Source organism: Lissotriton helveticus, chromosome 5_1 (assembly GCF_964261635.1).
Source record: "Lissotriton helveticus chromosome 5_1, aLisHel1.1, whole genome shotgun sequence".
Lineage (NCBI taxonomy): Eukaryota > Metazoa > Chordata > Amphibia > Caudata > Salamandridae > Lissotriton > Lissotriton helveticus.
This window is the reverse complement of record NC_136065.1, coordinates 1327022187-1327047272: the sequence shown is the minus strand read 5'-3', so window position 1 is coordinate 1327047272 and position 25086 is coordinate 1327022187. Positions and strand designations below refer to the sequence as shown.

The window sequence follows — 25086 nt, the reverse complement described above, 5'->3', positions numbered from 1 at the left end:
AATATTTTTCCATTTCCTAACCGCTTTCCAGCCTTCCCTCGGCTTTGTTGCTTGTTCGACCAGCCGGAGCTCACCCCTCACCAGAAAGTGATCAGACCAAACACATGGCTGGGCCGTCACCGTCTCCTGCACAGGGGGAGTAGCCCAAATCAAGTCCAGGGTATGACCCTTAACGTGCGTTGGACCCCTCACTAGTTGGACAAACTCCAGAGATGTCAATGCCTCATCAATCTGAAAAGCCTGCCCTTCCTTCGGAGCTTTCTCCCAGTGATAGTTAAAATCACCCATAATAATGACCTTATCGTATCTAGAGCGTGTATCTTGAGCCAATCTCAGGAATGAGTCAGGGAAGTCCGGCGATGCCCACAGAGGGCGATAGACTAGGATGATGATAATACATTCTGCCCCCAACTTCAGTCTGACACCCAATACCTCAGCACCACCCATACTTTCGGCTAAGAGTCTTTCACCCTGTAGACGTGAGCTATAAAGATGGGCCACCCCACCCCCTCTCTTCGTGTCAGCTCTATTTAGACAGAGCGCAGAAAAATGCGCTGGCAGGGACGCTATGAGGTCAGACATAGAGGAGTCCTCTAGCCACGTCTCCGTTACTCCTAACACATCAAAATCTCCATCCTCCAGATTTCCCCTGTTCCAAGTGCTGTTTAAACTTTAATCGGTGGTCCAATAGGATCATTTTACAGGGGTTATCATGAGAAATATATACACACATATATATATATATATGTATATATATTTATATATATATATTTTTTTTACCAAACAATCAGGTAAACAGCACAGTTCTTGTGAAGCACTTGTGGTGCAATGTGTCAAAAAGAAGCTATTTACAGTAACAAAGATCACGTCCTTCTGAAAACAGGACAGTAGAGAAAGGAGTTACTTCAAAAATAAATTCTGCTCTCATGGTGGACGTATGGTACTCCAGGTGGTTGAGTGCATTGCCTAATTGGTTGCTTCAGAACTTGGCAAACAGATATGTTGTGTCCCACTGGTAGCTGCAGGTCAGAAATTCGTGGAACTGTGACAAAACTGGTAAAACTGTAAAGGCTGTCAGGGTCGGAAAGGGACAGAAAATAGGCCCCGGCATTTCCAAATCGGTGTAGTTTTGAATTTGTCATGACAGGCTTTATAAGGGTTTTGCAAGATAATGGAGAGTGCATGCATTTGCGCTTGCGGCAGTCACGGTTGTTAAATAACAGGGAATTCGATAGTAAAAACACACTCACCAAACCATAAAATAGGGCAAAAAACAGAACAGCCCCACAAAATAAATACACAACCAACGGCACACACACTGACTAATGAGTCCAGCCCTTCTGCCACTGCCAGGTTGCTCTATAGGCCAGTTTCACCTGGCTACAGATTGGGTTCTGCCCCTGCCACACAGCCAAAGGTGTGTTGCATTAATAGAAAACCAGGGGGCGCTACAGACCAGGATTGAAGGACACTCTTAAGGATGAATTTGATGACCTAATCCTGCCTTCTGCACGTCTTTAATTCGAAGCAGGGGCATTCCTATTAGGTACGGCCTGGAAGCATTCCTCACATTTTGGGAAATAAAGATAATGATTAAGGGGAAGGCGGAGGTGTGAGAGGGAAGCTAGTGTCCTGCCAGCACCAATTACAACAAAATAAACAGGCATCAAACACATCATAAAATACACAGATACGGTAAAAGCCCATAAGGCAAAAAAAAAAACCGAAAAAGCCCAAACATGAATGTCTTAATAATATTATGAAAGAGGAAAGAAAAAAACACAGTTTTTCCCTTGATCTTTTAAGACATCAGATATATTTTTTTCTGCCTTTCTCTCTCTACCCTAAAAACATTGTAATTATCACTTGTAACACCTGCCTTAAAATTCTTGGGAATTTTTTTTTTAACCTGGCGGGAGATCAGACGAACCGTTCTCCCTGCCCCCAGGTGAGAGCTGTAACCGCAGAAGCAATAATTATCCTGCCACACGACTCCAGCAGCGGTGCCGCTCTGCAATCAAAGGCTGCGGCCGGGTTTAGTGTGCACTGCAGTGTGGCTGCCGACAACAGGTACATGTGGCATGCTGCCGCATACAATACTGCGGCGAAGCAACCATGTCCCATCGACACAAGCCTTCATCAGTTCAAAGGTCAGATCCGGGCATATGGGGTGATCACTGATTTTAGACAAGTCATACCATTCTCTCTATCTTTTCCCTACTGTAATGAGCATTGAACATCCATACTTATTTCTTTGCTGCAGACATAGGCACGGGGAGTACCAAGATGAAGCAGAAAAGTCACATTGAAGGTGCAGCTCATACAAATATAGGTCCCAGTAACGAGTGGGGCATTATATATCGATATGGGTAATACATACCGTTACCGCAAATTTCTGAATTCGGAGTTTTGTATACATTACTGCACCTCCAGCAATTTATAAGAGGTAAATACGACCACTGAAGAATGTGTGCACGTTCAGTCCCATTTTCTGAAGGAAAACTTGAATGGGAGGTACGGTACAAGAATATTGGTTTCAGAATATAGTCTGACAGAAAGAAACATTGTGTCCTAAATATCGTTTCCAAAAAGTTGCCCCATTATAGTTAGGGTAAGAAAATCTGCACACAATGAGACGCTGATTTTGTAAACAATATCTAGGACAAAAGATTTAAGACAGACGATATTTCTACATTCAATGTTCTCTCATACACCTTAATATATCTACAACGTATGTAGCTCTGGAGTTAAATGTGTACCTACATATAATTAACTTCACAGTATCTTGGTAGCCAGCTATTTTACCTATGATGTTTTGTAGCACAATATTGTTGAGCTCAGTGTTCTGACAGATAGGCATTTATCTCGCCCGGTAAATACTTACCCCTACATTGTTGGCATTTACTAGGTGCGGTAAACACGTCATCTCCATCCACCCAACTAGTGACGTGGATCAAAGAGTAAGTTTGTTTTTTATTTGTATTTAGACAAAAATATCGCAGAAACAAGACCTTCACAACTTCAGCTTGTTTTTTCTTTGGCATTTTTATCTAATAATGTGCACACAGTGGTATAGTTGCATGTTTGCACCTCGGACAGTCTCGGAAAAGTACCATTTAGGCACAAAATACATGTTGGCTCCTTAGTTTCCTGATTCAGATAATTCCATAAAGTTAATCCATGGAATCAGGCAAAAAAGATTGGGGGCACTTTTTATTAGTTTTTCTTGTAGCTGGACCTGATAGGGTCTAGCAAGTTGCCGATAAAAGGAATGTGACGGCTCTAATACCATAGTGAAACAGGCAGTGAGTTCTCAAATTGTAATTATTATTGTGAATCCTGAAAATTGATTACCTTATGCCTTTAGAAGCGTGCCAGCACAACGATTGGCAACTTAAGCACACGAAGGCTTATGAGGGTGTTGTACTCTTCGGGCCTGATTCACAAAGGGAATCATAAATCCAAACTCATAGAAGTACTATTCCCTGCAGCTGCAGATTTACATTTTTAACCTATTCACCAAGCTCGGGAGGCGTATTACTGATTGAGTCATTGAATTTTTTTTAAAGACTTCTATTTCCGTAAGGCGGAATTGTACATGATGTACAATTACATGCTCATGAAAGGCTGCTCGATGTGCAATAGCACATTTCTTTTCTTTTTTTCTCTAGAAGAAAACAAGTGTACCTATGGAAAAACCCTCTGCCTACACTCAAAAAAATGATGCTTCTTGGAATACCTTCAGACTACCAGACGATACTGAGCTGCTTAACATCATGTCCACATTAAAACCATCAAATTAGTTCTTTGATCCTATGCCCTCCAAACTCTTTAATGAACGTATCTGATCCAATTTCCCTCTATGGTCGAAGGTTATACATGAATCTCTCCACACAAGAAGTGATTTCTGACTGTCTCAAGATCGAGGAAGTCCCCCCATCCCAAAGAAACCTAAGGCAGACTTATCTGACACTAACAACTTCCAACCAATCTCCAGTATCATGACTCTGTCCAAACTTCTTGAGAAGTATGTCCATACACAACTCTGCAACCACAGTGAGCATTTCCAACTACTCGACCAACACCAATCGGGCTTCAGATCTGGTCACAGTACCAAAACTGGATTAACACACATAGTAGATGATGCCTTAAGAATACTTGACCAAAACGAACCTTGCCTAATTATTTAGCTGGATCTTTCCTCAGTGTTTGACATGGTCAAACCCGACAAACTAATCAACCTTTTAGTAACAAGGATGGGGTTTCCTTCAAAATAGATATCAAAGAATTAAAATCAACAATGACCTTTCCAAAAGTAAGCCGGTCTCTATTGGAGTTCTACAAAGATCCACACTCCCACCCACTCTCTTCAACCTCTACGTGGAACCTGACACTGAAATTCTGAAACGATCTGACATCAATATCATATGTACGCGGATGATACCCAACTGTTTATGAAAATCTCCTCCCCGGACGACATAACTACCCTCAGCCATGTTCTTTTGGAAACTCAGCAGTGGTTATCTCACAACCACCTTATGATAAATACACTCAAAACAGAATTCCTCCTGATTGCCCCCCACAGCCACACCGCACCCATTCAGGCCTGGCTCAAGCAACTAACCACCCTCAATTGCACCCCTCGTATTGTGAGCTTCACTCGATCACTTGGCTTAATCCTGGACAAATGCCTGAATATGCAAGACCACATCAGCGCAACAACAAGAGGAGCCAATCACCAACTATGCGCACTAAGGAAAATCAAACCTTTTCTGCTGTCTACTGACCTGAAAAAAGCTGTCCAATCTCTGGTTATCTCCCATTTACATTACCGAATTGCTACTCTGGCTGGGCTACCCAAAGCTAAACTGGCATCTTTAAGGGCTACTCTAAACTCAGCTGCCAGACTCATCACAGGCTCAAGAAAGCATGACCACATCACACCAGACCTACTCCATCTCAACTGCTCTCCATCAATTCAAGGATCAGGTATAAAATAGCCTGCCTAATGCACAAAGCGCTCCATCAGAACACACCCACTTACCTGGCAAATAAACTTGAGCTATCGGGTGGGAATCGCAAGCTAAGAAGTTCACACACTCTACTGCTGAAACCACCAAAGTTAAAAAAAGAGAACTTACAGCTGTGCCTTCTCAGGGTTTGCTTTGAGAATTTGGAACGCCCTCGATCTCTGCATTTAAAAAAGAAGTCAAAAGTTTGCTCCGGAATAGTTACTTGTGACATTTGTCCCTTAGCCTTTCAAATTAAGGGGCGTTGAACTACAACCCTGTACTCCTTATCCACTATGCAATCTTCATCTTGTTAACTCTTTGCAAGTCTACTTTGTCTCCATTGTTTCTTCTACTGCAGATGTTTAGCTATCTATTATGTCCTCCTGTACCAGCCTACCAGCTGGCTTTGTTGTACAGCGTTCTGATACCCTGCTGGGTCTTGTTCGCGCTCTATAAAACTTTTCAAATAAATAAATAAACCCCTTCTCCCACACCCCCATCAGGTTTTTGGACGATCCATTCCCACTCCCCACTATGAAAGGGGAGTTACCCCAGCTCACTGATGGAGTAAAACCCTGACCATTTCAAGAGTTGAATGTGTAAATATCAATCTGCAACAACATAGATGGTAAAACATCTATTTGCACAGTAACCTCAAGGTAAGAAGACACAGGGTAGTGTAGATTTGCAATCCTAACTCCACATCTATTTACCTTGATGATATTGTGCTAGTCTATGTCATGATGGCTGTATTCTAGCAGGTCGATAGTTTAAAGTTGATATTTTGGTATGACATCATGGAAAGGTTGTCAGAGAGGAGTTTGTGAATTCTGGCAAACGTATGTGGTTCTGGGTGAACCCATTTATGTCTGGCAGATATACTTTTGTGAATAGCTGTCAGGTGTAAGTAGAGACATTTTCGGCCATAAACTTAGATTTTCAGCTGTAAATGATTTTATGATTCACTCTCCTTAGTTCTTCTCCTCCTGAAGAGCCCTGTCTGGAGTTTTTACTTCTTGCCATTGTTGCTGGAGCAGCAGAGTGGCAGCTTTTACACCGCAGCCTAAGAAACTGACTTTTCTTTGTTTATTCAGCTTGAATTGATATGTCCTTATTTTCGTTGTTGTATTAATTCTTGCCCTGTAAATAGAGAGAGAGGAGTGAGTTTGAAAAGTGGATGTGGCCTTACGGTCAGAGCTGCCGACTTTGGAACTGGGGAAATATGTTCAATTCTTAGTGTTGGCTCAAAATCCTGTGATTCCTGTGTCCAAAAAAGAAAAAAAATGAATACCTCCTTTTCGAATGTAACTGGTACTCATGTAAAGCGTCCCAATACGAGATCGAGGTAGTGTTTTATAAAATTGCAAACTAGTGGTTCATTATTAATTCACTGGAAGATAACGAGATTGGAATGTTTTTAAATACTATCTTCAAATGTCCACATGAAACTTCCTTCTTCTCCACTATACACGTTTCAGACCAGCTTTCCCTTTTTACTAGATTATAGGCTGAGATTGCAGGAATCTCCTTTGCTGGACACAAGGGAACCCTCAGAATTCACAATTTGTAGAGATTGCATTCATAGGCTCTGCACTTTCTTTGAGGTGTGTGCGCACAGTCTTGTTTTCCCTTTGTATATTTGCACGGTACAGAGTTCACATCGAAATTTCTTCTCTCAGGCGACGGTGACAGAAATGTCCTAAGACAAGAGATGCTGTCAGAGTTAGGTCTCTGAGAAACATTCCAAAATGCCTGTGATATGGTCTAGTTAACAGCCTCAGAGCACAACTCTCTATGTGACACATGCTATCATGGTGACATTTTCCGAGGGATGCAATGTGATAATTAATACATATGCTAATTATGCTTAACGTCAAGGAAGCTGGCTGTGGGGGAGTCTCTGGGAGCAATGCACGATATGCTTGGCCTTTTGTAGCTTACGATGATGTTAACCAATCAAAAGGAGCTCTAACTTCAGAAAAGGTTGGAGACTAATGGTCTAACACCAAACTTTCCTCGTAATTGACTGATCCAGTCACTCCCACCATGGTTAAAGATCTTGGGTCAGAACCTTCTTTCTGATTCATTTACCCTCAGCAATTGGTCTCCGCAAAATGGCATTGTACCAAACTTCCTCAAAATGACACATGTAAAACCACCCCTAAAAACCCAACCTTGGCCTCTCTAATGTAGAAAATTAATGATCTATCTCAAGTCTACTCTCCCTGGCCAAGGTAATTCAGTAGTACATTTTCCTCTGAGCTGGTTAAGCGTATCCAAGAGAATGATTTTAGAACTATGTTTCAATCGGGTTGAGAGCATGCCACAGCAGAGAATCTAACACCTTCGGTGATTGATGGCATCTTCTGCGCTTTCGACTTTTACTACCTCTGCCTCGTAGATCTAGTCATGGCCTTCAATGCACTTTACCATCAAATCATGTTAAACATTTTGAATGAGAATATGGAAGTTGGGGATCTATCCTATGGTAAGTCTAGTTTTATCTTTCAGAATGCAATAAAAGACAATAACTTTTCTGATCCATCACATCTCATTCAGTGTCCCACAGGAGATAATCCTCACATCAATCCTCTTTAGCTTATACAAGTTAAGTCCTGGGCAAACTGTTTCAAAACACAGAATACACTGATGGAACTCAAGTCTACCTTAAGCAGGATTCCCCTGAATCTATTTTAAAGTTAAAATCCACACTTCAGCATATCCACAAATAGATGGAGACAAAGCATCTTAAATCTAATGCGCAGAAGACTGAATGTTTCTTCCTCAACCCCAAACCTCACCCTTCCACTGATCTTATATGGCTTTAATATCTTATATTGGTAGATGTTAACCCATAATTGGTCACCCCTGCTAAGTCTTTTGGATTCCTTTTTGGCTTCAATCGCAACCTTAATAAAACATATCCAAGCTTTGGCTAAAACTGCCCGACACCACGTACACAAACTCAAGAAGCTCAAACACATTCTTTCCTTCCAGGATGAGAACCTTGTAAACTTGTGTTTGGACTATAGGTCCTCCAACCTTGAGGGCCTACCAACACGTAGATTAGCCCATTTTAGAGCAGTGCTACGTGCTCCAGCCAGATTGCTCACTAATACCAAAAAATGGGCTCACATTACTCCTGCACTTGTCTACCTTACATGGCCCCCAATTGAAACATGTTTCACCATGGAAACTACCTGCCTCAGCGATAAAGCTCTGAGCTGCTACACTTCAAAATATTTCACCAAGAAATTTCCCCTTTCTGAAAGGCTCTTGTTCACTCCACTGCAGAGACCGATAGTCACTTTCCACTCCAGATTTTAGAAAAAAAATCCACTTTACGCAGTTTATTTTCTGGTAATTCCCAAGATATGGCTTGCCCTCCCTTCATACATTAAGAATGCTGCTTCTATCCAAAACTTCATACTGCCCCTCAAGAATCTGTGGCTTGAGGAACATGCATCGCCTGTTAAATATCACACCTTCTAGCCAAACTCTGTGCTCTCATAGAAACCCACTAAATTGTTTCCATTCATCTAAGTATTCACCTTTATAACTAAGACCTGTTGGTGTATGAAATCCTTAAACTTCATCAACTTCTTGGTTCAACGAATTTCCTCTTTCGTTTACCATTACCCTCTAAATTCCGAGGACTCTTTTGACCAGTGGAGCCTTATGCAATGTTATTACCCTGTAGTCATACATTTTCCAGAGTTTCAGTATTTATACTCTTGAATATTTGCCAACCAATCGTCTTTGCTCATATGCCCACACTTGTATGAACAACTAAGCCTCACACAAATGTCTGCTTTTTTCAATTAAGTATTGATTTCTTGATGCTGGTACTTGGCAATCAACGATACATCCTATGCTCTAACTCATATACAACTCAAACTACTAAATTCTATGTTTAATGGTCTTCCATGACATATTTAATGGCCAATACAGAACTCATGTGACCAAAGGTGCATTTTACTTTCCGTGTGTTTTTGTACTTGTGCTCTTCATTAATTCCAAACCAGTCCCTTTTGCTCACTAGCCACTCCAGTTGTGGCTCGCACTAAGGATTGCATTATACTAATCACATATTTATTTCTTAGATGTTGGTGTTTGTAATCCAGGCTACTTCCTATTCAACTTCATTTATATATATTTTTGATCTGCTAAATGTTATATGCTATGTAGTTTCTATTAGCTAATGCATAGCTACTTAATTGTTATCAATTTATACTGTTTTTCTATTATCCCGCATACACTGTATTTAATTAACCTAAGACCAATAGCGACTCTTTATATTACGATAGCACAATCGAATGTGTTCCTATAACAAAAGCTGCATTGTAGGTAATATTTGCTGGGCTATGTCTCCAATCAAAACATGATCGACATCTGCCTGGTGTTTTCAATCTACCTATGTGCAGCACTCAGAAATCATGCTGGGTGGAGTCAATGCTATATAAAAAAATATATAAATTGAACCTTAGCATCTGACCCTGCCAGTGATCCACTGAGCTCGGTCCATGTGGCAAATTGCTGGGCTTACTCATTGCCCGAGTTTAGCATGACCATTTTTTTAGGCAGTCAGATGTGTCTGTGCCTCCAAATATAGCTGAGTTTCCCAGGGTTTCATCCTTGGTTAACGATGCGTGCCACTTGCCAGAGATGGACATCCTGATGAACCCCTGAGCTCGGGGTGTGGACCACTAATCATGTGACTCTGCTTTCTGGGATATTTCAGTTATCCTTAAGGTTTTTTTTTTTTACCTTTGGTACGAAGAACGACCTGTGATGGGGGAATCCTAATTGGTACTGTGCACACTTGCTTCCATGGCTTGCAGTGGGAGTCCCATGGTCCAGACGCCCAAGGGATAGTGACATCTGCGCGGTAATGTTTGTCAGCTTCAGGCAGTTTCCATCTTGGACTGGTTTTGGATGTGAATGGTTTTGAGTTATACTTTTATTCTGTGGGTTTCACCGATATTGCAAGGAAGAGGAAATTGATATCCAATAGGAAGTCAGGGAGAGAAAATCCTGGAAGGATGGCTAAAAATAACTTAATTGTATCTGATATGCAAGCCCCACGCACAAAATAATACCTTAGTGATAAACCATCGAATCATAGTCTGATTTTATCTCATATGAAACTGTTTTCGGGATACAGAGACTACTCCGCCATTGCCACATGGTTAGTAGAAGGGTATTGGTCCATCTCAGACCATGCTTTGTAGATCAGTAACTGAGAATGCAGTCGGGCACAGACAAAAAATGAACTCCAAAGCGATCTGTCCCGACATTAGGATATTTAAGAGGTGGGGACGAACTACATTCAGGCCAGGTTTTGGCAGGATGTTATTTGACACTCCCTCTGCGCAGCATCACTGTTTCTGTTGGTAGTCTCTCACTGACTCTCCTTATAATTGCCAATCACAGTAGTTTTCTCAAAGTGTTCATCTTACATTTTTGCTAGAACACTCAGCTAGAGTCATATGGTGTCAGCAATTGTTTCTAGGGCCATGCCACCTTTGGGGTCTACTCATGCTTAATACATATCTCATTCATAGCTCCAAGCTGAGGGCATGATCAGGCCAATGAAACAAGAAGGGCCAGTTGTAAAAAGGCATCAAGCATGGAGCATCAGAGGGGAAGTTAACTGGGCCCTGCCGGCACATTTAGGAAGGGAGACATGGAAAACAAGCATACAGCTGACCTAAACACCTGATGGAAATGTAGGGGTGTTGATAACTTTGGAGGGTGAAAGGCGAACACATTTCAGAAATCCACATACCAGTCTGAAAGGAGCTTCTCAAACCACCTCAAGTCTGGACTAAGTCCTCTTATGCTCCATATGGCGGGTAGGAACCAATAACTACACATATCTAACGAGTGCTCAAAATTTTGAGAAACTAAAAAAAAAGGACAGCGTTGATGTCATATATTATGGAAATGTAAATAGAGTCTGCCACTCACCTAATTAATTTTCAGCTGTGGCAGACTGTCATCCCATCATTCCGACCCGCCAAAGGTTGGTCAATGTATGACCTCAGTCTTCCCCCTACTTCTGCCTGAAAGGTTGCTGTAAGGAGGGGAGACTGAGGTTTGTCTGTATGAAGCAGACGTGTGAGGTAATCAGGGGTGTAGAGTGTAGGTGAGGGCTCTCCCTTACAGGAGACAAACCACGGACATGTGTCATCATCCCCATACTAGTGAAGAAGAGCTACACATGTGGTCTGCATTTGACATTTCTTTCATTTTGGGAACATCTTTTTTATGGAAAACATTACGTCAAGAGTTTGACAAGACAAACAGCCTATGCAGGTGATCTCTGAAATGAAAAGAATTGAGCCTCTGGTTGACGTGAGCCGGGTCCGCCTGAAATGTACTGCTTCTCTGAAGAAGGGCAGAACACTACAGCACTGTATGAAATATTGTTCCACAAGGTGCATTTTTAGATATAGCCAGAGAGAACGACACTCAAGGTCGTAGAGTGCGGTTAGTTTGGGGGTCTGGGGGGCGAGTTATATCATGGGACTGCTACAACTGCCAGGGATCAGAGATACCTGGCCAAGGTGCAGCGGTCTTGAGGCAGCAATATGCTTGGCGGGACCACCGCAATCCTGCCAGCCATATTATAAGTTTCCTCTCTGCCACGGTTTTCATGGTGGTTCGTACTCCATGACATTTTTGGTAGAGAGGAAACAAAGGGCTTCCTTGTGCCTCAGAGCCATGGGGTACATGCAGTTGGTGCCCCCCCCCCATGTATGCATGCAACTCAGTACTAGCGCGACATGGACTGCACCAGTCCATGCCTTGCAAGTACTGTCTTTGACATCCCATGGTGGAAGCACCAATGAACCGCCCGCAAGTGACTGTTAAAGCCATAATCTGCCCGGTGGTGTGCACACATGTTTGATGATGTCAGAGAGGGGCGGCGGTGTGCCAGCCCCACTCCCACACTGCCAAACTCGAAATCGGGCCTTAAGTGGGTAGGAGTCAGAGGGAATAGGAGAGTTGAGCTCTTGTTTACTGAAAGCATTGGGAGCTGCCCTCCAGTGTATGAGCTTCTGAGCATGCAGGTGAGTGGTAGACGTGTGCCTATCCATCAGCCATCAGGGCTGCATGAGTACCTTGAGGACCACAGGCATTGGCAGCTGCTAGCTCAAGATCTACAGGACCTGTTACAGGCAGAGCTGTGAAAGATAGCACGAAGCGTGACAAAGTGCCCAACAAAGGGCCATGGACTCCACATGCAAAGCAGATATTCAAGATATCAACATAAAAAACAAAACAAAACAAAAAACTATACAATGCAGCGAATCAAAGTAGAGCTCGTTTAGAAAGTGAACCGGCATACCAAAAGCCTGGCCTGGCACCCATGCTTGCATGTACCACTTCATATGTGTGCAGGGATTCCAGCAGCTAGCAAGAGCAGAAAGGAGTGGGCCAGGAGGCTAGAGTTACACACACTGGGGCCAGCATTGAAAGCCTCCTGCAAGGAGTCTGTCCCAGGGACCATGTCCTCTTCCCGGCCCCACGCTGAGATTTCAGGTTGCACCTGGCATGGGTGAGAAGTAAAGGCGTACACGGCGCAGGTGCGCTTTATGATGGGCTGTAACTAGGGTGTATCACTCAACGGGCCCACCTGCAGCACCAGACACCCGGCCTCTGGCACCATAAAATGTGTTTAAGTAAATGACTCCAGTATTTCATCAACCTCTTCGTGAAATCTTTTACGAGGCGAGCCCGGGATATCACACTTTAGAGACAGGCATTGTTGCGAGCAGACACCAGGAGAGGGCAGCTGGCGGCGTTTTAGGATGTGCAACATCAGCGCGTTCACAGCATCCAAGGGTCTGTCTGACCTCCCACATAAACATGGATTTGCTTGTTGGAGTAGGTTTATGCAGCCTGACACGTACTTTTGCACCCATTGCTGCCCTAGCATTTACAGAATGGTCCATTTATATTATGCAGATTTGGTTTTATCACCTGGATGGTGCCCTAGGTCGAGCTCGTCTTTGTGCAGCCTTTGAGGTCGTGTGATTCTCCATAGGGTAGAATACCTGCCCAAGTAATGGAGGAGGGTGCACGAGGATTGGGCCTGAGTGGCAGCGAGGTGTTAGAGGCCGGGATTAGATAAATAGAAATGGAGGAAGGCAGACTGCACGTCTTAGTAGAGGCAGCTATATGTGCCCAGGAAGGAAGAGTGGGGGGTTGACGCCTACTTGTCTTTGCTCAAACTCTGGGCTCAGGAAAGGCTGGTATCGTTCAGGAGACGGGCTCCCTTAGGCAACTCTAATCCAGGCTTCAGGTGTATGTGCCACAATATGTTAAGAAACAAAAAGTAATTGCAAGAGTCTTTTCTTGGCTCCAGAGGTAGTTTTCTCTAAAATATCCATCGCATGTTTTAGCGCTTGCCAAAAATCTTCCATTTTATTCATTTGCTGCCAAACGTTCGCTTGGGTCTGAAAGGCCATTTGCTCATTTCTATAGGGTTAAAGTTGGTCAATGACGCGCTCCTTCAAAATTACATTTATGTGTCGTTTTGTCAAAGCTGTCTGACTCTTCTGCGGCGTGATAACTTATAATATGATAATTCTATAAACTAGTTTTAAGAAATAACTGCATATCCGATTAAAATTTTCTAGAAACGCTGTTGCAATAGTAGGTCTAGTAATGGAGGTCCTTAGCTATCCTAATTTCCTGAAAGAACATGAGACAAGGAGATATTTTATTGTATTGCAATTTTGTCACTTCCCAGTAGTCAGTGTTGAAAGACCTAGGGCTAGATGTAGGTAAATCAGATTTACCGCTTCATAAATACCGAATTTTACCGATTCGGTATTCATGAATCGGTCAATCTGATGTAGGTATTCATTCGGTAAAAAAATGTATCGATTGCCATTGATTCCTATGGGCCTTGAAGCCCATAGGAATCGCTGGCAAATACCGATTCTGTAATTACAGAATCGGTAAAAATACCGAATTGCCAAGGGGGACAGCGTGTCACTTTGACACCCTGTAGCACCCCAGTTTTTGCCTTGTAGGCATGTATGTGTGTCACATTGCACAGGTGTACATGCACAAATGTGCATGTACACAGAAATTCGTAATTTACCATGCAACAGTATTACATGGTAAATAACGAATTTCTAAGGGCCTGTGGCACTGTAAACTGTGCCACCTACATTTGGAATTACAGAATCGGTATATTTACCGAATCGGTAATTTACCGAATCGGTAATTTTACCGAATCGGTAAATATACTGATTCTGTAATTTTCAGCCCCCTACATAGCAAAACTCAAATACCGGTCGGTAACGGCCAAAATCGGCCGTTACCGACCGGTAATTGGTGACCTACATCGGGCCCCTAGGGTGGTCTTCAAGAACAACGAGAAGGGAGGCAGGGCGGGCACGGGTGGGGGGCAGGGCGGGTGCAGGAGAATCGCGTGTTGGGGGGAAGTAGTGCATGGATCAAATGATTTAAATATACGTACCTTGCCGCTGGTCGGGTCTCGCTTCTCTGCTCCTGCTTTTCTCAAGCACATCGAGGAACAGGGAGCAGGCCCACTAAATAATCACAACGCTGCAACGCAGCATTGTGATTTGTTTCGAGCATCCTTGTTTGACGCTCAACCAGGGGATGGGGGCCTGGGCTTGTTCTCCATGAAGGCTGTAATGCAGAGTGCATGGAGAACGGGAAAGTGCGCATGACTGGTTTGGGTGGCCTGAGAGGGCCGACCAAACAGTCAATGCGCACTTAGGAGTGGGCAAGCGACTCCTCCCATGCTCCAAAAGCAGAGCAGCCCCGCCCACTCATCCGCCTGCAAAGCAGCAGGAAATAGCCTAAAATTATAATAACACAGTTATTATCATTTTTGGTTTCCGCTTCCCACTGCTTAAAAGCAGTCGGGCGACGCTCCTCCGGTATGGCCCTTGTGAGAAGGTGTGTCGTTCTTCCATGCCTGATACTGAAAGTAGCAGGTATACCACGTTTTATTGTCAGGCATTAGCTTCCATTACTAAGGAACTTTACATTTAATTAGTATTGTGTTTTGAGTAGCTCTCTTCTGAATTCAAGAAAATTATATGTGTCTATGTATGATTGATCAAAAAGTAGAATGCATGATAATTTTTTCTATTTTCATAGGGTGTTTTTTTTAAAGTAGAGTTAATTTAAAAACTGAAAATGTGTACTTAACGCTAGGAAATGCTGCTATAGGTATTGTAATGTGGAATATTTGAAAGTGACATTAGTGATTGAAATTGGTGTTTGGTATCAATTTCGCACTGTTGATAATGGGTTGTTTTTATTTAGTGCTTTATACCACACATCATCCGTATTTAAGCACTGTAAATAATTAGTATTACTATTACTCAAATTTATAGCACTCAATTTCCTAACCTAAGAGTTAAGAATGCCTGAGGTAGCCTTGCTGGCATTCAAACTCATCACCTGTATTTCACAACAGAAGTCAGGTGTGAGCGTTTAACACGTTCAGCTCTTTTGCAGAAGTGGTGTATTGACCCTAGTTGTGCTTTCAAGGTCTGACTTGCCTATAATATGAACATACTGGATGTGGAGAATTAGGATCCGGATATTTTCGGCATCTTAGTGCCTTCAAAAGGCCAGGAGTGCTGGGGCACAGTCAGTTAAAAGTGAGCATTGTGGGTTGCAAAGAGATGATTCCCATGTCACTATTGGCCTTGGGAAGATACCCTCACCTGTCAGACAAGAAGTAGCGATGGGAAATATTCAGTGATTTTTCAAGTGACCTGGGAAAATACAGTCGAATGACAGGAAAGGGAAGGATTTAATCACATGTCAAGGAAATTGTAGAGTTGGTCGGAGGTGAGGTAGGGTCGAGCACATGCGGGCGTCATCTTACCTGTCAATTAACGCCAACATGTGAATACCTCTGTCTTGGCCATGCTTCTCACCTGACAGGTGAGGGCTCTGCCTAGCTCTACCACTGACTCGATCTGAAATCCACCTATATTTCAGGGCATTGACCTGTTGGGAAATGTCCTGTTTTCTCGGTGGCCCAGTTTGCCTCTGTTATTGGGAAATCATTAGCACTTCCTAATCAGAGATCTTGAAGCACATTGCGACTAGAAATGGGTTGATTTAGCAGTGAGCGTCCTCTGCTCAACAAGAGGTCCCCCCCGTACCCCAAAAAAAGTCGCCCAAAACCAGAAGCAGGCTGATGACTCCAAGACCGGGGAGGAAAGCTGCCCCATGAAGTCAGACGCCACATGTCCCGCCTACTCTCTTCATGGCTTTCCCTTTCCTCGGGCTGTTGTGTCATGGTGCCCTGCCAAAGCCTTACCTCACCTCTGGATTAAATAAACAGGAACCCGATCCTGCCTTTTCAACACATTGCAAGTATCACTCCTGGCAGCGTACACCTGCTCCAGCCCTCTGTACCTGGCTTAGGCTTCTGGAGGGGCGGTGGAGGGCAGCAAGGCGGCATGTGATGCAGGGAGGAGAGTGGAGTGGTGGGGAGCCAGCTGCAGAGGGGCACTTCAAAGGGATGGTTAGGGCAACTTGGGGGCAGAGGGGAGGGGTAGGGCTGCTTCTGAGAAACCAATAGCCAACAAATAGGTTGTAATGTGCATTTCATAAGAGGCAGAATATGCCTTAAATGTGGGAACGGGGCCAGGCCTGCGAAGGTATCAGCAAGATCTGCGTGAATCATTCACCAGCCTCCTTCAAACAGAGACCGTGTTTGTTCTTTGCTAAATAGGCTCATTCATTTCCAGATTGATACAAAGGCAGGTAGGTGTAATTTCCTTATCGTACACGGGAGCTCTAATCTCTCATTGACAAGGATGTCTGTTGCGGGCCTGTGATTGCCATCCCTGAACTTTAGACTGCCAAACAGTCACTGCTGTCCGAGGTGCTACTCCTTTGAAATGCCCCGCGAGGCCCTGCGGGGCAGCATCAAACTCTAGCACAGAGATCCCAGCCTATGGCAAGGCGACATCACCATCGGGCAAAGTGAAATCACCATCAGGCAAGGTGACATCAACATCGGGCAAGGTGACATCAACATCGGGCAAGGTGACATCAATAGCGGGCAAGGTGACATCAGCATCGGGCAAGGTCACATCAGCATCGGGCAAGTTGACAGCATCAGGCAAGGTGACATCACCATGGGACAAGATGGCATCACTGTCGGGCAAAGTGACATCACTGTCGGACAAAGTGACATCAGCATTGGACAAGGTGACATTAGCACCGGCCAAGGTGACATCAGCATCAGGCCAGGTGACATCACCATGGGACAAGATGACATCACTGTCGGGCAAAGTGACATCAGCATTGGACAATGTGATTAGCATCGGGCAAGGTGACATCCCAATCACTGAAAGAAGTCTGGTTGGGTTTAATGTGACTGGTGATGACACAAAGCCAGTCCCACAAGAGGACCCTGACGATCCCACTGCCAGTGAACAATTCGATTGTTCAACTAACCCTCACAGTACTACCGCAACCACAACATAAATAACAATGACAACAAGATGACAATATCGGGTTCTTCTTGCATTCGAGAACTTGTGACAACCTGGGGATCAACTTTCCACAGTACAGCAAGTCTGTCTTCTTGGTTTATTGGTGGTTGACACTGTGTGGGCATTTGTTTCCGCAAATAAATAATGTGGTTAAACTCGCAGTCTACCATCTGAATAACCTGAATATCTGTCACCAGCCACTTCCATTATAATTCATCACTAAAGAATACATTGTTCTGTCCTTACCAGCCCAAACATGACTCACCTATAAACAACCAAGTACAACGCCAGCATGTCACCTTAACTCCTATCAATGAGAGTTCCAAACTATGAAGGACGTTCAGACAATGAAAGCGCCGGAGGACCACAAAATCTGCAGTAAAGCACTGTACAAATACATGTCTCATGACATAACATATCATAAGAATGCAATTATTCTTTTACGTAATATTGGAGTTTGAGAACCCACGTTTCACATGCGTCCCAGAGGTTCATTTATCTCACATGGGTTTCTAGGCTAGCGTCGAACTGGGGCAGAAAATAGACCAGGGCATCAAAATAAAAGTGGCTTCCATCAGCTAAAAAGGTGTCCCACATTTGCAGATCGTGCAGATTGAACTAGTAAAGATACGCTGTACACGTGTTTTGCAAGGTGTGGGAGACTATAGGCATTTGTGCTTGCTGCAGGCAATGTTTGTGGTAATATCAGGGAAATTAATAGTAAAAACCGGACCACCACATCATAAAACAGGCCCCCAAACAGCCAAGAAACCGTCCCACGCAATAAGTAGACAGACTGCGCTTCTGGCAGTGCCTGATTGCCCTGTAGGCCAGTCCGACTCTGCGCTGCATCTAATATGCTATTGCCCAGCAATGAACCTGATTGGATGACAAAAGAGTAACGAAAAAGCTGGTTCTATCGAAATGATGGGAGGGTTATTTCTGACATTAATAAACTCTCTCGGAATGTTCGTAGAAACAATCGTCCACTCATGAGCTGAGGTCATAGAACAGCAGGTCTGTACTACAGGCATGGAACTCCAACAAGCGGTCATACGAGCTCAATGCAAAATCAAGTGGAACATGCCATTGGAGTCCCCTGGGCAGTGCTTAATTTGATCTGGACGCTTGAAGGTGGGGGCCACTGGCACTTATTTTTCTGCTAACAAACTCATGAGAGGTAAAAACACAGATTAGGAAGAAAGAGAAAGAAGGCAAACCGCCTCAGAGGGAGTAAGCAGGAACCTGCAAACGCGTGATAAATGGCAGGGAGTGTCTGGTAGTGAATTAAAAAGGCAGGGGGTGGATTTAAGGCTACTAGCCTTGATATTCAGGCCTCAAAGTTTAAATGTGCTGGATGTGTGCTTCTGAACAGAGCTTCTGGCACCCACACTCTTCATTTTGTTTACAAATTAAGCATTGCCCCTGGGGTAACCTGCTCCAAAACGTACACAGCTTGGCTTCACAGTACTAACACAAAAAACCACAGACATCACTTCAATAACTGAGAAAATTGAGCAAGCTTAAGAAAGCTGAATATACGGCAATGTCCTAGCATCTAGTAGGTATTATAACTGAAACCTACTTGCAATAACAGCCATCAAATAAGGCCGACTCAAACTGATCGTCGTTTACGAAACATCAGAATAAACAAGAAACTCCATTCTGGTGCCAGGGCCCAAGGGTATTCTGGGGCTGCAGCAATGGGCCTACAGCTAACTATCAATGCCATTGAGCACTAACAACACAAGAAGTTGGGACATGTCAAGATAATATTAGGAGCAGGTGGACTCATCGGGTGATAATCAGCAGCCATCCTTGTGAAATGCAGTCTTTATCGAGAGACAGATTAGAAAATCATGCATTTTGGACCAACAATGAGGGTGTTTCTCGTAACCTAATAAAGAACATTAGTGTGGATTTCAGCATTCGGGTCTATAACGATGGGACGGGGTCTTCCAGATTCTGACCCTGAACCCATGACTTGTGCAGCTGCTCACAGGAGCATTGCCTTTTGTCCTCCCTGCTCAGCCATATTCTTGCACTCCCTCCTAGCCCTGGGGTTAATCGTCTGTTGTCCGCACTTATCTGAAGTTAATCCCTCTTTATTACACAGTAAGCATCTGAAAGCTTATTATCCGGTCGCTATGTCAAAACATCTCTCGGAGATCTGATAATAACCACCGTGGCCTGTAATCTAAAAGAACCACTCACTACACCTGGTATTTTACAGCACAGCATAGCCCCACAAGGGAAAGAATAACCTAAATGTCCAGTATTTTAGAGTCCTTGGTGACGAATACTGGAACTCTCAGTTCTGGCAAATAATTATGGTATTGGCAATAGAGAGATTTGCCCACCATCACATAACTATGTCAAACTGGGAAGCTGGGATTAGAATTCAGAACTTCTTGTTATACAACCCTAGTGAATCAAAATCATTTCTTGGCAAACCTAGCATAGACTAATGTGTAGAGCGAGTCGAGAAGCTGCCAGCTTCATGCAGAATGGACGCCACCATGTGTAATTCTCTCAATTTGGTCTGTGGTCACTTTTGATCCGTGCAAACAAGTTATGCCATGCAAATTGACCATTTAATCATCCAACAATATTTTTTAAAATATGCTTTTAATAGCACAAGTTGTAAGCCCACTATAACAAAGATTACAAGCAGCCACACCATCCGCAATAGTAAAGCAAGGAACATCAGCATAAGGATGGGCGTTTTATAAAACAAAACACAAACAAACAAAAACAGAACAACCCCACTCCTACCACCTGCACGGCAACCAACTCATAGACTACCAGATAAAGCTTTTCTAGACTTATAGAGAAAATGACGGCAGGAGCAATAATAAAAGGGAGCTCAAGCATTTTCCACGAGAACCAGTAAATCAAATAAATAACCTCCCCTGTAAGCTACTCTCACGGGTCATATATGAAAATCACAGTTCCAGTAAATCTTTTGATGAGCGAACAGGGTGAAATATCGAAGGAGGGTGACCATCATCCTTGACTAAAGTTCTCTACTAGGAGGTCCCAAATATGGTAAATGTGATGCTTCCGAAGGCATTGCCTTTTCTTCCGTGTGTAAATGTGTGCTAGCAGACATGAGCCGAGGAAGTGACACTTTCTGCCAAGTTTCTAACGAGGGATGAGCTGAGTTTTTCCAATTGATAATGATGTTCTGTTTAGCCAAAGACAAAGCCAACTCTATGAATTGGATGCAGCGTTCCCAGTCTTAGGACGAGAGAAGTGACCCAAAATGACAGACTTTAGAGAGCGCACAATTCCCCGCCTAGTAACCCGCGAGAATATATCTAACACTTGAGACCAATACAGCATAATCAGCCAATACCATGACACTCATTTTAAAGAATTGGAGAATGCGGTGGCACTAGGTTACAATCATCTGCAATAACCCTTCAAGTTACCAATGGCTTAACCAGAAAAACCCATTTGAAACAACTACATTGTATGAGTATGAGTCGGTGTGGGACAGTGCTCACAGCATTCAGCAGTCATATCTCAGTGACTTACTTCTACCCCTTGGCGTACCTCAGCGCAGACCGGTACTCACGTGTACCAAAAGGCACAGTGCTTGATATCTTCCAAGAGTGTGCTAATGGCCACTGGTTGCCACTGCTCCAATAATCACCAGGAGGTCCAAAGAGTAAGAAGGCCACAAACCGAGCTCCATCAGCTACTGAACTGAGCAAACATCGCTTACACAGAGGGACTACGCTCTTTCCATTGTGGAGCAGAACAAATGCGCATGAGATGCCACACAGAAGGGAAGACAAGGCATGAAGACCACCTCCAGATGTATGAGCTTGGATCCAACACCAGTCTCCCTCCAATCTGACCTGCTTTAGGTTGAAAGTCAATATCCTACATTATGGCCGTGTTGGGTGTTGCAGGACTGCCTCGGAGTCTTTTACAATATTGGAAGAGTTACGTTGAATGATTTTCGTAAAGAGACACTGGTCTTCTTATCGTGTGAGAGGGCTTCCTGTAGGGAATAAATAGACCAGCTTCTGCTGCAGAACGGACTGCATTATTCTGATATAGATTTATTGATCTTTTTTTAATTTAACTGTCATCCTGCCAACATTACAACTTTTTGGGGCAATGTTAAAAAGATTATGAACTCAGATGCTGGAGGAATAAGCCAAAACTATGGTTTATATTGAGATCCTTGGAAAAGTTAACTTGTTGTCAAGCAATGTGAACTGCACAGTAGAGACATCCAGAGCTGTGAAGTAAAGCTATTATTCTAAGAACAAATGACCATCCTTCTGATTTTCTCCAAGTGAGATTGAGCAACCTGTGGTACTCCTCCCTCCATCTTGGAAACCTAAGACTGAAAAAACAGATTGCCCAGAACTGGAGTGTAGGCAAGACATAGGGCCTGATCCACAAAGTAAATATACTTACATGTGTATTTACTCACCTGTATATTTACCACTACACTGAGGTATAATTCTACACGTGTTTGCTATTTGCCTTTTCTGAGTGTATATTCACACCTAAGTGTAGACTTGCATGTCTCCACGCCCTATAATGAGGGTGTGTGGCCTCTTACTATAGAATAATTTATGAATCAAAATTTACTGCAAGTAAGTTTACAACCATATTTTATGTTTCATGCACTTGACGGATATGTCGACCACCAGGGCAGAGACCTCTGCATGCAGGACAGAGAATCTGTATGTGGAGGGCACCAATCCGCAAGTGGAAAATGCTAAAATATTGGGCAAAGGTAATTAATGATTCATGGAGTAGAGTGTGACATGATATACTAACAACACGAGATGTTACAGTGTGTGCCGAAACACTTTTGTATACTATGTGACTGATTCAACTTTAGTGTTCCAATGTAAGAGTGATAGAGTGATTATGAAAAGGAAGAATAAAAGTAATAAGTAGAGCATGGCATGTGTGACAGCGATATTATGGTAGTGAAACATTGTTGTCTTAGTATGGTATATGTGGACAGTGTACTGGTTCACCTTTAAATATGCAAACATATAAATGTGTGGAGCATGACTTACTGCAAGGGTTGGTTGGTGTGCGTTTGAGCCTGTTTTGTCCCTATGAGTGATATAGTAACTTTAGAAGTGCGTTTTATGAATAGCTATTGTATTGTTCTTTTGTGGGTGTGTCTTTGTATTAATATGTCCTTTCCTAAATACCTCCTTAAATTTCCATACAACCCTCTAATTTCGTTATATGTATACCCCATTTTGAAGGTTCTCCCCTTTTTCCGTACCACTTTTAGTACAAAAATGTTTACGTGCGAAGATCTGCACATGTGGGACAGAGATAGGAGAGGCGGGGGCCTCCGGTTTTTGGTTTGTGAACTGCTTGATACTGCTACAGCACGACTTTAGGTACTATAAAGGGCATTTTTTCAATAGTCCTCATACTGTCTTCATTTTTTCCTGGGATCCTGCCTCTGTTTTGGCAAAGAATTTCTTGTGTCTGATTTTTTTTCTGTTCTAGTCAACTTCCCTGCAATACCCGAGCCTTACCTGCTGTGGCCCTAAATGCTTACTAGCCATCTTAGAGTCTTGCAGCATTGCAACGAAGCCACTAATTAGCCCTGTGATGTTGGCGCTGTTTAAAAGATCTGCGTACAAAGTCCGCCTCATTAATATGCACAATGTCAGATCCCGATGTATACCATATTGTGCCAATCTGCGTATGCAGGGACTGAGACCTGCGAGGCATAACAGACCTTCATGCAGGCTTTTACTTTCTCAGTGCACTGGCAGGTGACCACTTTACCTAAAAGGAGAAAGAAGTCATAAAGCCACATGCATTGGCACAGTGCTAAAGCACCATTAACAGAAATGTGTGGGGCTCTAAGCAGCTGTCCACAGAATCCCATTCTGCTCCCTCTGATAAAGGCAATACACAAACCCACAGTGGTAGCTGTCCATGACAGTTTACCATTTGCGAATGGTTGCCCCTGACGGCCTCCAACTCTTCAACAGTTTCTGGTCATAGAAGCAGTCACAAAGCATTGAAACATTTCTCTGCAAGTCACAACCGCCATACCTCTGAAACCAACAGAGACCAACTGTGGAGTGCCCCAGGGCTCCTCTCTCAGCCCCACCCTCTTCAAGGTCTACAAGGCCCCCCTCGCAACCATCATCAGGAACCGCAGGCTCAACATCATCTCCTACGTTGTTAGCACACAACGCTGATCATCTCCCTCCCAACGAACCCAATGTCACCAGGCACAACGTCCAAGAAGGGATGAAAGCCGTCGCCACCTGGATAAAGGACAGCTGCCTTAAGCTCAACTCAGACAAGACGGGAGTCCTCATCCTGGGATCCATCCCCTCCGTATGGAATGATACCTGCATTAGGAACTCCCCCCACCCCCAATGGACCACGCACAAAAGCTCAGCATCATATTAGACACATCGCTCGCTATGGACCGCCAGATCAGCTCAGTATCCTCGGCCTGTTTCAATACCCTCTGTCTGCAGCAAAAGACCCTCGGATGGATCCCCACTGAATCCAGAGTTTTCTGTCACTCACTCTCACCAGCAGCAGACTCGACTACGGCAACGCACTCTATGCCGGCTTTACCCAGAAAAACCTCCGCAAGCTCCAGAATGTCCAGAACGCTGCAGCCAGATTGGTCCTCGACCACCCCCGGCACAGCCACATCACTCAACACCTCCGCGAACTCCACTGGCTCCCGGCAGATGGAAGAATAACCTTCAAAATCCTCACCTATGCTTACAATGCCCTCCACAACGCCAGACCAGTATACCTGAACAGACGCCTTTCCTTCCACGCACCCATAAGACACCTCTGCTACACCCAGCTCACCCTGGCCACCGTCCCATGGATCCGCAAGACCAGAACCGGAGGGAAGTCCTTCTCCTTCCTCGCAGCCAAGACCTGGAACACCCTACCCCTCCACCCCAGACTATCTCCCACCATACCCCCAGATCAGGAAGGACCTCAAAACCTGGCTCTTCCAATGACTCCAGCACTAAGACTGATCTGCTCCCAACCTCCCCCCAGCACCTTGAGACTCTCACGGGTGAGTAGTTGTGCTTTATCAACCCTTGATTGATTGATCGCTTGACTGATTGACAAGTACAGGGACCTGGGTGTTGGGCATTGGCTTGATGTTACTACCTTTTCCTTGAAACTTGCTTGGGTTTGCAAAGCATTCACTGTTATACAAAACGGTTATTGCAAAGCACATTTGTGACCAGTAACTAGTGCTTTTGCAGTCAAAAGGCAACTAAATTTTCCTTCGGTGCCCTCTGCGTATTCAAGGTCTGTTGTACATTTGGCCCGGGATGCCTTCTGCAATCTTGTTCAGTAAATATAACTTTAATCGTTTATTGAATAACATAACCTCTCCCAATATTTTCTTGTCTAACAGAGCAGGTCGACAGCAGCCTTGCTTCTCCGATCCCTTGCTGACAATGTACCCCAGAGAGTCTTACAGCATTGCACCGTCAATAAGATTTAGTCATACATTTTCACTCCTTCATACATACAAATCCATGTTGCTGTTTCTA

The 25086-nt window shown here is 43.8% G+C and overlaps 1 protein-coding gene across 1 annotated transcript in view; it reads right to left on the bottom strand.

Annotated features, from left to right (window-relative positions):
• LGR6 (leucine rich repeat containing G protein-coupled receptor 6) overlaps positions 1–25086 on the bottom strand; it is a 528574-nt gene that overhangs the window by 276376 nt on the left and 227112 nt on the right. The window lies entirely within an intron of this gene.